The sequence below is a fragment of the Rousettus aegyptiacus genome, unplaced genomic scaffold, assembly GCF_014176215.1.
Source record: "Rousettus aegyptiacus isolate mRouAeg1 unplaced genomic scaffold, mRouAeg1.p scaffold_m13_p_1, whole genome shotgun sequence".
Lineage (NCBI taxonomy): Eukaryota > Metazoa > Chordata > Mammalia > Chiroptera > Pteropodidae > Rousettus > Rousettus aegyptiacus.
Window position 1 is genome coordinate 177,236,224 of NW_023416284.1, and position 12,718 is coordinate 177,248,941.

General features: G+C 47.8%; 1 protein-coding gene across 4 annotated transcripts in view; it reads left to right on the forward strand.

Annotated features, from left to right (window-relative positions):
* SCAF8 (SR-related CTD associated factor 8) overlaps positions 1-12,718 on the forward strand; it is a 190,745-nt gene that overhangs the window by 131,864 nt on the left and 46,163 nt on the right. For 2 of the 4 annotated variants that reach the window (XR_004951421.1, XM_036223007.1), the window contains one exon: positions 171-1,317. The exons of the other annotated variants lie outside the window; for them this stretch is intronic. The gene's annotated coding sequence lies outside the window, so the exon portion shown is untranslated. Of the gene's footprint in view, positions 1-170; positions 1,318-12,718 lie in introns of those variants that run through there. 4 annotated transcript variants of the gene reach the window in all.

Consider the following 12,718-nt stretch of genomic DNA (forward strand, 5'->3'; position numbering starts at 1 on the left):
ATCAAACCTTGAAACATTTGTTGTTGTCTTGACACCATCTCTTCCTTAGGAATTATCTTGGGGAAAAACAAAAACAAAAACACAAAAACCAAAAACAAACAAACAAACAAAACTAGAAAAAGTCATTCCATTGACCAGTGATGACCGGTTATTGTTCCTTTTGTCAACAGGCAAGGTGATGAATGAAGTCCTGGCAGCTTCCTGTGTCCCAGGCCTTATAGAAATAAGTGAGCCGTGCTTCAGAGTTCTTATGTGCACCACATCGGATCTGGTTTCAGGAAGTGTTACAGGAACCCGCCGTTACCTATTGAGAAGGCTCTGTGCTCTCAGAGGCATTGTTTCTGATCGAATCCAGAGGCTGCACGTGTGCCTCCCTGTATTACCTGCTGGAGCAGGTTGAATTTTATAAATTTTATACACAAACTCTGTGAGTTTCTAGTTCATAATTGTTCTTTTTGAGGATCCACTCAGATGAACCAGTATTACATCTGTAAAAGATATGCACTTCCACTGGACCAGAATTGATTCATTGGACTCTATAAAGGGCAACAGACTCCATCTGTAGCACCATCCGGTCCCAGTGATGGCAAGGACAGATCGCGAGGAGACCCCTCAGGGGGGAAAAAGTCACACTGTATTGGAACTACAGATTTACTAGAACCATAGCTTTAGTCAATCAAGGCTTTTTTTTTTTTTTCCTGAAAAACATAAATAGACTGCAGTTCTCGGCTGGTGGCTTTCATCCATCATCGTTAGTCATCTGTCACCTTGGACACTCTCAAACACTGACAGTCTTAAGCTTTCATTGAAAAAAATAAAAATGCAGCTTTGAGAAAATCCAGGGTTCGATAGAGTCTTTGGGCGTTTCGCTCGGGCCTTCGCGTGCTACTGTCGCAAACGGCGGGTACCCAGGTGGCAGAAGAGAAGCCTAGTGGGGGAGCAAGGGAGTGACTGCGAATGGGCGTATTATTACATTGTATCGTCAACATACTTTATAAGTACATTTCTGATGAGCTTCTTATTCAGGCAGAGATTACAAAAGTTTGCTCTAAATATCCAGTCCAGGATTTCTGTTTTGGAAATTATCTGTGTTCACGATATATGCGGGGGGGGGGGGGGGAATACAAAAACTCCAATTAGTACTCTTTACACCTCAAAGAATATTTTTATCATTCTTTCATTTGTTTTGGCTCTGTCACAAATTAAAGTACTTGGAATGCTGTATAGCCCGTGGTCTCTTGGAATTTAATCAATGAGAACCTAACACTTTCACAGTATGCTGTCACTTTGGACATTCATAATAAAAATTGAAACTCATTTTGGTTGTTAGTCGTTCACTTCGCTTTGTAGTTTATTGCGTCTTTTGTGATTCATCTGTGTCTGGCAACCGAGCAATTCGTATCGCCATGTATCTGGACGTAGAGATGCATGCATAGTTCAGGCCTTCCACAGTCTCTTGCATTGAATCACTGTCAGTTTCTACATTTGAGTATCCACTCTTTGTTATTTGTTGAAAGGCTGAGATATTTTTGGATGCCATGGTCTTTTTGATTATGCATTCTACAATGTGGGTTAAAGATAATTTCTGAAGATTATACCTTATCTTTCTTCAGTTTCTGATTATACTATATTTTCTGCTAAACTGATTATAATACATTTTGATTATTCTGTATTTTTTATTAAATAAGTAGAAAATTGGAGAAGGCTGTGAGCAATAACAGGCTTTTCAATGGCATCTTTGTTTTTTCTTTTTGACTCTGCCCAGTGTGATGGAGCATATTTCTGTGTATTCCACAATATTATAGTAAGAAATTGAAAAGCTCCAGAATAATCCAAACACATGAACCTGTCTAGAAAACTTAGACTTTGCTTGGTGGCATTTTTACTTAATTTGATATAGAAATTTTTTAAAAAATCCCTTCCCTCCTATTTTTTTGTAACTAAACCTTATCCGGCTCCTACCTCCCATTCTGCCTCACCCGCCCCCCCCCCCCCCAAATAAAAGGACTGGAGTGGATTTGGGGATTAACCTGGACATTCTCGTGCATCTATGAGCAAGTGATTCTGGAACTCTTAAATCAGAAAAATAAAGCAAATGGGGGCTTCTGAGGTTTTTTGGTGGAAGGTAGGGTGGAGGGGAGAAGAAAAGCCCAAATAGCGAACAAAGTTAAAAATTGGACCATTCCTTCACAGCCGAGCCCATGTGCAGCCCTAGTGCTTAGCTGGGGTGCATTTCCAATGATCAGGTGCCTGGCCAGGGCCCATCTGTTAGAAGCGTAATCTTTTTAAAAATCCCAAGGCTCCATAGTAAGGGCAGAGGTTGATGCTTTTGTTCCCTGGATGAATTCCCTTTTCCGAAGCCTCCACCACCCTCTGCCCGAGCATCTGGACAAGCTCCCTCTGCAAAGCAGCATGAATATGTAACAGTCCACAGACTGTGGCACAGGAAAGCTGTCGAAAGTCATCAGTCTCTAGGGACTTACGACATGTTGAGCTGGTTTAAAAACAGTATTAGGTGACTTAGACAAAGTGAAGCTATTTGGTATTTACACAATTAGGAAGAATCCTTGATGCGGGGGGTTGAGCTTTAGAAGTGAACACTGGCCTCTCGCTTTGAATTCTAATACCGAGATCTCATTCATTCACATGAGATGGGTGGTCTTAAGCAATGTCTTTGTGGTTAATACATTCTTCAGGGACAGGAAAAAAAGTGTAAACATCTGTCTCAGAATGGTCTCCACACAGGAACTGCACAAAGATGGTTACTTTTACTTATCCAAGGCAGTTTGTGTCTTAAGCGATGTTAGAATATGAGCAGTTAAGGAAGTGGTCAAGTTTGATGTTTTAGAAGAAAGCCTCTTTCCATTCATTATTAGCAATGTCTCCAAATCCACTATCTCTGCATCCCTCTGTTGAAACTGGGGCATATTCCACACGATTGGCTGGGCGTTCTCTCCCCGACGCCGTTCGGATCATCACGAGCGGAGTCTGGCACAGTGCTGAGACATCTCGATTGCTTTATAGATACTAAGTGCACCTTTGAGTATCGCGAGACATGTTATGTTTACTTCTCTTATTTCTTCTGAGGCACACGGCGCTTTCAAAATATTTTCTAAAATATCATAGAAATAGACCCTACCCGCGGGGCTACAAGGAAATGACAAGAAGCTCATTTTCACGCTTTCTTGTGATTGCAAAAATAAAAATTTTTAAGCTCAAAATATACAAACAGCTCAAATGGCTAGTATGGACAGTTTAGGAAAGAAGATTATAAACTAGAAAAATGTGTATGCACATGTTTCCTAAACTTTTTATGTACAAGCTCAAGCACCGAAATATATTTCCTAAAAAAGATACCATACGTACTATTAATACAAATTTTAAAATCTGCCAAAGAATCCATAGTCCTAGAAATAAACGTGGCTTCCAGATGGCTAAGACATGGCATGTAGGATGCACCTGATATACCTTTTATTTATAACTTCGCCCGGGCGGTCATGGGTAAGGAGAGGACTATTATTGGATAGAAGCAATTGCTTGTCAGAAGATATTTTTAAAAATTCTATGAAAACTGAGCCAAATTCTTATTTTATATCATCTCAAGGACCCTGCATGAAGAGATACGTTAAAACTTAAAAATTCCCCCACACAATGTCAGGCAAGCTAAGGGCCACGGCAAACACATTCACTGGGTACTTCCTCTTTCCCGTCTCATTACTGGCAGGAAAGAAGAGCTAATGAGGGGAAGGAAGGATTTTTTTTTTTTTTTTTACCAGAAATGCCCATGTCAGCAGTGTTTTATTTTGCCTGGGTAGACGTAAGCATGCGCCCGTGCGCATACTTCATGGGACTGGAGGCCATGGCAGAGTGACCAGAATCCACTTAAGTCACAGGGCAGCAAAGCTGCCAAAGATAAGGCCTGGCCGAAGACCGCCAGGAGACCGTGGGGAAGGAGAGGCTGGCCCGGGACTCTGCAATTAGAGCTGGGGAGCTGCCCTCCCCCCAAAGTGATCACCCGTCCCAGAGGTCCCGGCCCTCACCTCTCTGCCGTGGGCCTGGCCACCACCCAAGCCCCAAGTTCTTCCCTCTAAGTGCACCTTTTGTGTCTGTGGGACATGTTACGTTTACATCTCTTATTTCTTCTGAGGCACACATCTCTTTCAAAACATTTTCTGACTCCAGCCCACAGGTCGGGATTTTAATTACGATGTGGTACATTTGTCCCCAAATATCAATATTCTTTCATCCAGCACATCTGGTGCTAAGTGCCTGGTACTAAACTCCTGGGATCAGAGGTGGGCAGTGAATTAACATGATGCCTGTGTGCATCCTCAGGATCTGCATATTAAAAAGGAATTCGGCTGTATATTATATATTAAACAGAAGCTAAACGCAAAAGAGGTTCACGTAGGCAGCTATAAACCAATAGTTTCTCTAAAAATGACCTAATGTCTATTAACTTTCCATTCTAGAAAAAAAGGCAATGGTTTATCTTTTTTGCTGTTTTCTAGCCAGTAACAAGTTTGTTGTTTATTTGGTTTTGAGCATTTTGGGATTATATTTACATATATTAGTGAGCTATTCCTAGTCAATTAATCGCATTCCAATGGCCCGGCAGCAAAGTCTCCTGGAGCAAGAGTTCACAAATGCCCGCTCCAGCCAGATACCCTTACAGCAGACCCTAGAAAGGACCCGTCTTTTTCCAAACCTCTAAACTTTAGCAAGGAAACCAGTACCACCGTGAATGCCGCCTTTAAATTCGACACGAGATGCAATAGGTTTCCACCGTAAGCGGATGGAAGGAAAAACTCAAACTGCTCTCGAGCACGAGGATTTTGACTTGACAACCTTCAGAAAATTATAAATAGAACACGAGAAGCCGTTTCTACTGGCAAACCACTAGCATCTAGTTTCTTGACCGATCTCTCCTATTAAAACAACAAAAAAAGTATATTTAGTGGAGTAAGAATAGCCTATAACTTGATAGCGGGCTGAATAATAGAAAGTTATTCTTGGCCCACTTTTTTTCTGAAGCGAGTCTGATTTTTCCGGCGGCCATCCTAGCAGCGCATAATGAGGTTGGTTTCTCTGATCCCTGTCACAGTAAACAGATGCACAGAAGTACGGCTGATTTACTATTTTTTGGTCCAGTTCTGTTGTACATTGAACGATATTACTATCGAATACGGAAGAGGAAATTAAAGCCAATAGAAAACCAGGGAGCTGTGGATTTCATTCATCGTTAGTTCCGATCTTGACCTGCGGCAGAAAGATGTATCAGATCTCAGTACGGGAAACAACCCCACTTGGTGTAGGAGGCTTGTGATATGCGGGTTGGCTTTGGAAATTCAAGCATTTCCATCCAGCAATGAACATTGTAGACTCTTGCAGGTAACACGTGTTACTTAGAATCAAGCAAAGTATTAACTCAAATAAGGAAAGGCATGACCACCACTGAAACATTTGCTCAATATCTTTTCTTGGACTTCAGCCAAGACATAAGCAGTAATGTTCCATTCATCTAAAATTCTACTTAAAGCCCGACTGAAAGTGGCGATTCCTCGGTGTGCTTAACGAGACCATCAAATTTTTCAAACTGAGGTTCTACGAGAACATCACCTTAAACTCTTATTTCCTAGCATAGTAGGGAATGGAGGCTTTTCAAGGGAAACTCCAGTTTTTAAGGAGTTTGAATGTATTTCTTAAATGCACCAACACAAACGTGCTACTCGATACAACCCTGTTGGTCTTCATCGTTGCCAAAGGCCATCTGAGAGCTGACATGCTGGTCTGCAGGCAGAGGCCAGCGCTGGCCACATGGCCTGGTGCACGAAGCACAAGTTTCTAACATAAATAGGTGTGACCTGGTCACTCTGTCTCCCCAGAGCCAAGTGAAAAGGAACTCCACTTAAGAGCTGTGCTTACTGTTTTAGTGCGTATCTTAAATACTGAGTCACGCACATACACAGAGAAAGAAAAAACAGTAACAAGAAACACAGAGTCGCTAGGAACCGGCATTCCATTTGAGTTGTCTAGGCTTGCGTCAAATTTCTTCCGCTGCGCACGGGGAAAACAGATTCCCTCGTTCAGGTGTGTCTCCTCAGGTAGGCTTAGCTGTCTTCCATCTGCTTCCTTTTCAGTCCTTGCTCTTGGCTTGCATTTCGGTTACTTGGTAAATGTTTGCAGCTGAAGATGCTGCCAGGCAAAACGGCGGTTCCCGAACTGGTCCGCACGTTAAAAGCTCCCAGGAAGCTTCACGAGCAAACCAACCAGGGCCTGTGTCCCTTCCCCAAGGAGGGTGATGTCTAGGGTATGCCCCGGTCGTTGAGGGGTTTTAAAGGACCCTGGCATGCGGACAAGTTTGGGAGCTGCTGGGCTAGCAGGGAGAAAGGAAAGGGTTGGTGAGCCCGGGCCTGAACCCTAAGCTCCGAGTGCAGTGGGTTGCGTGATTGGGGTGCTTTAACCTCGAGGACCTGTGGGTGGTCTCCTCCTCTGTAGGCTGGAGATATTCGTGCGGGCAGTTTGCGCATACATGTGGTGAAAATGCCGTTTACATTACACGACTGGTGACGGCGCATGGAATGCGTTTGGCACGGGAAACGGTGGCCACTGTTGATCTCTAGGGTAAAACAAAGCTTGATCCACTGCGAAGACGAGGAAACACACCTAGATGATTAGGTGACGTCAGCGTCACGAAAGCGAAAACCAGTGGGGTGACAACCAGGCTCCCTGCCTCACGAGATGCTTTTTTTTTTTTTTTCTCTGACAATTGAATTGCTCCTGGCTTGCTGGCTTGTTGGAAAGAATGCTAGAACCCTATACTCAGAGATAAGGCCTTTGTGTTCGCTCTTCTCCGGGATGGGATGTGTCTGCCCCAGGCCTTGGGGACAGGATCTGCTTGGCAGATCGGTCCCAGGAAAGCTGGGCAGTGGCTGCTCTTGGAAAGGCCAGCTTGACTCCATGAGTTTGCTGGGCACATTTGCTGAGCGCACCTTGCCACAGCCCCAGGCACATCCCCAAGGACAGCCGTGAAGGGAAGCAGGTAGGGCTGTATGGGCTCCCCACACTGCGCCTGTCTCCTCCTGGGTCCTCATCACATCAGCCTCTGACACCTGATTGTAGTCTCTTCTGCTCCAAGCTTTTTTTGTTTGTTTGTTTGTCTTGCATTCATCTCAAAGAAAACTTAACTGCAGTAAGAAAAGAAAGAACCATAAACAGTGCCTATTGGGATGAAGGGGAGTCCTGCAGGCAGACCTGGGGGAAGGTAGAAAGTCTGTGTTGTTTGGCTCGGTGTAGCCCAGGGGAGGTGGTCTTTAGTGGAGGGCTGAGCAGGGGAGGTTAGTGGTATGGTCTTCCCCGTGATAGAACCACAGAAGGATAGAATGTCAGACCTGCAAAGAACCCGAACAGTCACCTGCACCCCAGGTCCTGTGAACACACTGAAATTACAGGCAGTGTTGTAGGCCTATTGAAATGTTTTTGGTTGAGGGCCCCAGCTTTCCAGCTGATTTGCGAAGAGCTTGGTCAGCCTTCTGCACCTGAGGACCAATCTTACTAATGGGGAAACCACCTGAGGTGATTAGCATGATGGCAACAGAACTCAGGTGGCCACGCTTCCCTCCAGCCTCTGCTCCCCCAGCTCCGTAGCCCTAAGCATTGGCGATGGGCAGGGGCTCAAGCCACAGGCTCGGCGAATTCACCTCTGTCACAGCCCGAGTCAGTCAGTGCTGACGTGGTCCTGTAACGGAGGACACCGTCTTTGTTACCATGTCCTTCCGGAAGACGATAGAGCTGTCACAGCTGTTGAAATTTCTCGTTCTGACCTGCAGTGCAGAAGTCCTCCGGCTCAGAGTCCCGACGGGGATCCCCTGCAGGCCTAGAGGAATTCAGGCCACCGGTTGAGACATGTAGGTGTCTTAGTCCGTCTTCAGGCTGGGTGGGGTTTATTTCTCACAGTACTGGCGGCTGAGAGGTCCAGGGAAGTCCAGGGTCGAGGCGCTGGCACGTTCGGTGTCTGGTAAGGGCCATCTTCCCGCCCTGCCCTCGGAGGGGTGGGGAAAGGCAGTTCCTGGAGTCTTTTTTTCTAGGGGTACTAATCTCGTTTGTGGCGGCTCTGCCCTCATATCTTAACCACCTCCCAGAGGCCTCCACATGCCATCTCAGTGGGGATTAGGTTTTTAGCGTATGGATTTGGTGAGAATTCTGACATCGTCTGTAGCAGTAAGTGGGCAAAGGCCTGAAGGAGGAATGGTTTACATTCTGTTTTTCTTTTATGTAATTTAGTTCTCACGTGGGCTCCTTGGCCAAACAGACGTTTGCCAGGATGAAAGAATTTGACAGGTATCTGTGAGACTCTTAAATGCAGACACCAACGGGACCATTTTAACAATTAAGGGGAAAATATCACCACGCAGGGCTCCATGTGGTCTGAGCTGTAGGTGGAAGGGGTTCGTGGGGTCCCCTGAGAGCACCTGTGGGAAAGGCTTTGGGAGGAACCCGGTCTCCCCAGGAGAGGGCACAGCCTCCTGGTTCGCAGTTCAGGCTGCGGAATCCACTTGGCCCGCGTTTAAAATCTCGGCTGCATCGCACACTAGCATTTAACCTCATCTTCCTCTAAGCCTCGGTTTCCTAGCTGTAAAATGGGCACAGCTGCGCCCCGTTAGCAGGATTATTTTGAGGACAGAACGGGAAAAAACCTGTGTCTAACGCGTCCCGCTTGCCCGTCATGTCGGGTTCGTTCTGCACTGTGCGATCCTGTCGTCCGTTTATATCTCGCAAAGTTAGCGGCATTAACCGCAGGAGGAAGGAATCGGGTCGCCTTGGGGTCAAGGCCAGCGTCTGATGCGGGGAAAAGAGCGTGAGGATCGCCTTTTGTTTGCCTGCCTTTGCCGCTGCCCTGTCACGTGACCGGTCTCAAGGTTTTCTTTCTTTGTTTTTTCATCGCGCAAGAAAGAAGCGAATTACATCCTTGTTAGAAATGACTCGAATAGGCACAGACGTGTGTAGGGCGAAGGGTTTATATCTGTTCTGTCTGCAGCAGCGACTCACAGCCTTTCTAGGTAAATTGCCCTCCGTGTGGTAAAATCTAGACAACGTCTTTGATGTTGTTACTCAGTTGTTCACATGCCTACTCATCTCGTCTAATGTCACGCTTTTCTTGTGATGGATGTTTGAGACGTTTTGCACTGAAGGCAACAGTGTTTCGGCAGGAGCATTTCCTCTTTTGGGCAGTTCCGCAGCTGATCGAGCAATGTTGGGCACAAGAGGCCGACTTTGGCAGGAAGGGGAGACCCACGTCCCCCGCGGGGACAAGATGGGAAGGAGAAGGGAGATACGATCTGCTCTGGGGGGGCAGTTCCCTTGTGGAGGCAGAGAATTTGGTGATGCTCTTGTTGGAGAGCGTTAGGAGCCCACTGGGGGTGTGGTCTTGGGGCTCGAGGTTAAGCCGACCCCGGAGAGGGCAGAGCAGCTGCGAGCATGGCGTGTGCCTCTGTGCCAATGACAGGAAGGGGCCCCCTTTTGCCTCAAGAGTTCGCAGCGTGGTGAGGGCAGCAGCGTGGTGAGTTTCGCGCCCGCTCACCCCGTCACAGGCACCCTTGTGCGCTCTGCAGCTGGCGTAACGGCTCGGGAGCCCCCAGGACAGACCCGGGAGTCCAGTCACTCCGCCCCAGGAAGGACACGGATAACACTGAGCAGCCAGGATCCTGCTCACTTATGCCCAGGGCTAGAGGGATGGCGAGATGCAGAAGTCAGAGCTGGGGAGGTGATCGGCGGCAGCTCGTCTAGAGCCTGGCACGGGCGACACCAAACCTCAGGTCCCTGGCGCCCGTTTTTGGGGGGACCCCTGGTACATGAGGAATGAGTGGAGATGAAGGAGGAACAGAGTTTGGGGCCCCTCCCGGAGCTCGGCCTCCACGTCCGCCTCTCCCAGGGCCGCCTGCGTCTTCGCGCGGCCACCCCCTCTTCTCTGTGTCTTTCCCCTTCTCTCTCATAAGGACAGTTGCCATTGGACGCAGGGGCCGCCCAGGTAATCCGGGTTCATTCCATTCAGAAATCCGTAACTTAAGTGCGTCTACACAGACCCTTTTCCCAAATAGGTCGCATTCACAGGCTTCAGAGGCCAGGAGGTGGCTGTGTCTTCTGGGGGCCACCACTCAACCCCTACACACCAGGACCCCCAAGCCCGGATTCTGTCTTAATGCATTTTTCGGTATTTTCTTTAGGGTCTTCCAGGGTCTTCACGCCAGCCCGAGGTAGAATATGAAATAGTCTAGACTATTGCTTCAACGATGCTAGGACACTGTAGACTGAGGAACAGAGTGCCGCATGAGGGTCCAAGCTCAGGCCCAAGAAGGTTATTTACAAGAGACCAAAAGGTCCGATAATCTGTGTATTTCCCTTACCTCCACGTCTCCTCATCTAAACGACCGTCGTCTCTCCCTTGGATTGTTACGATCCCTTCCCGACGGGCCTCTACCTCCATGCTCATCTGCTTCTGTTTCGTTTCCACAACGCAGAGTGATCATTCCAAAATGTAAACTGATTGTGCACACACACACACACACACACACATGTCACACACAGACACTCACGCACACCTGTTCCCATCACTCTTAAGAATAAAACCCAGATCCCTTGCTGGCCCTGCCCGCCTCTCCACAGTCCCCTCTGCTTGATCCCCGGGCCCCAGAAACTCAGCCCTGCGGGCTTCTCTCCGACCGAAAGATGCCACGTCCTGAGGGTTGTCTGCAGGCTTCACGGCCTAGATTTTTATTTGAAGGCCCCCAGCTCATATCATATCAAAACACAATAAAATACATCATCCCTCTGCCACATTAAATATTTTTGGCGCAAAAAATATTCTAAAGGTTTTCGTATTTCAGCTTTTGAAATTTCTTGATGACGAGTGATCTCTTTAAGAGTGCCGGAGATTTCTCGGTCCCCTTCCAGGCGCCGGGAAAGTCTCACGAAGTGAGAGCATCTAAAGCCGCACATTTTTTTTTTTTTTAAATACCCTGCGCCATTTATGACGACTAAATCCTAGCAATCACCTTGGCAATGCGTTTTATTTGAATTTTATTAGAGAGTAATTTCGGCTTTGCAGTTTTCCTTTCATCTTTCGGTGGCAACCTGTTTTTTCCAAGGCCTCATGCTTTTCTCGAACTTCCGCCGCCTCTCCCTGCCCGGCCCCGGCCTTCGCCTCGTGGACTGCTGCTCATTTCTCAGATCTCACACCTAACCGTCCCCTGGGCACCTTTCCGACCCCTCCTTCTAGGTCAGCTCCTTTTGGCACGTCACCGCGTAGCACTGTGGCTCTCCCGCAGCTCATGTCTCAGACTTTAATTTCACGGGCACCTGTGCGACTGGCCCTTCAGAGCGTCTCTCTAGTGCCTGACAGCCTGGGAGTGGCAGGGTCAGAGGCCACCGCCGGCTGGTCCCCACCGCATCCCACCCAGCACCTTCCGACAATGGTGGCGACTCAAAAAAATGGTTAGCGTCATTCTTCCTCTTGCGTGTTCAAACTTTATCGTGGTTATTACCTTTTCTGATATTTAAGCACAATCTGGCATGATTCCTTATTGTGTCTAGTGACTTAATTCTAAAAGCGCATAATCCGAGAGTCTGAATCAGAGAAAATGTGAGACCTAGAGATGTATTCAGCCTCGGTTGCCCAGACGTGGACACTTCCTCAGTAAATAGCAGATGTCCGCGGTCACAGCAAACAGGTCGCCGTCATCGTTGTCATCCTCCTGTGCGGCCACGCATCACGCTGGGCCCGGAGTTCTCTGCGCCCCACGTTCGTGTCCTCCTTTGCCGTCGGAACAACTCGTGAGGCAGGTAATGGAAGGAGCACAGCCGCTACGTGGTTCCTCGTGAGACGCAGGCGACGTGCTGTCTGCAAAGCATGTCGCCCTGCGCCCGAAACCCAGTGAGCACTCGGTTCTTCGCGGCCATGGCTGCTGTCAGGCCACCAGCGCCGAGGTCACGGGAATGTTGCTTTAGTCCGAGAGTGCCCGGTGTTTAGTCCCAAATGTGCTCAGGTCACTTGGTACCTCGGGGTCGGTGCGGCTCAAACACCAGGAGGCTCAGAATGCCGGGTCCACTTTCAGTGTGTAATATGGACTCTGACCCTGTGAAAAATGCTGTTCAGTCATAGACCAAATTGACTGATCCTTTTGACCATCTCTAGATAAAAAGATGAGACTTTAAAGTGATTTGATTACGGAACATTTCCTTGAACTTTGAATGTTCCATTGAGAATGTTCTGCCCGTTCACCCAAGCTAGGCTCACTGGTCTGCCCTCTGCGGAAGTTGGCACCATGTGATCCCTGCATCTCATTCATCCTAGAAACATTAAGTTCCTACTTAGCAGAGAGCTTTGCTTGCGATGTAAGAGAATAAAAAGCTGAATGAGAGATCTCGTCCTGGGGATGGCTGGGAAGGCAGACATAAAACTTCTACAAGGCAAGGTGAAATTAATGCTTTAATAGAGGAGCAAGAAAGTTCTGTGCTTCGGAGAGGAGAGTAACTCCTCTGAAGGCGGAGGAGAGGGGTGGAGATGGATTCGTGGACGAGTTGGCATTGAAGCTGAGCTTTGTCTGTGGACGGGGGCGGGCTGGGCCCAGGGTAAGGAAACCCCAGAGCACGAGCAGGGAGATGGGGGACTGCACAGCAGGGGACGGTGAGCAGCTCAAGGTGCGAGGGTAGAGTCCACGCA